Here is a 206-nt window from a genome sequence, read left to right as displayed (position 1 = left end):
GTAATCATGACAGCAATTAAATCCCTTATTTTTCTCCAAGAGGACCAGGCTAACTGGCTAAGTAAAGTGTTCTCCTGCCTATGCTACCAATTACGCTCATTTCTTGCTCTGTGTAACGGTAAGAATACGTGAGGCATATCTTATTGCCGCATGTTAACTGTATATTTACACTCATGTATTCTCACACATACACACTAACTCTCACT

The sequence above is a fragment of the Penaeus monodon genome, chromosome 28 (genome assembly GCF_015228065.2).
Source record: "Penaeus monodon isolate SGIC_2016 chromosome 28, NSTDA_Pmon_1, whole genome shotgun sequence".
NCBI classification, from domain to species: Eukaryota; Metazoa; Arthropoda; class Malacostraca; order Decapoda; family Penaeidae; genus Penaeus; species Penaeus monodon.
This window is presented reverse-complemented; position numbering follows the sequence as displayed.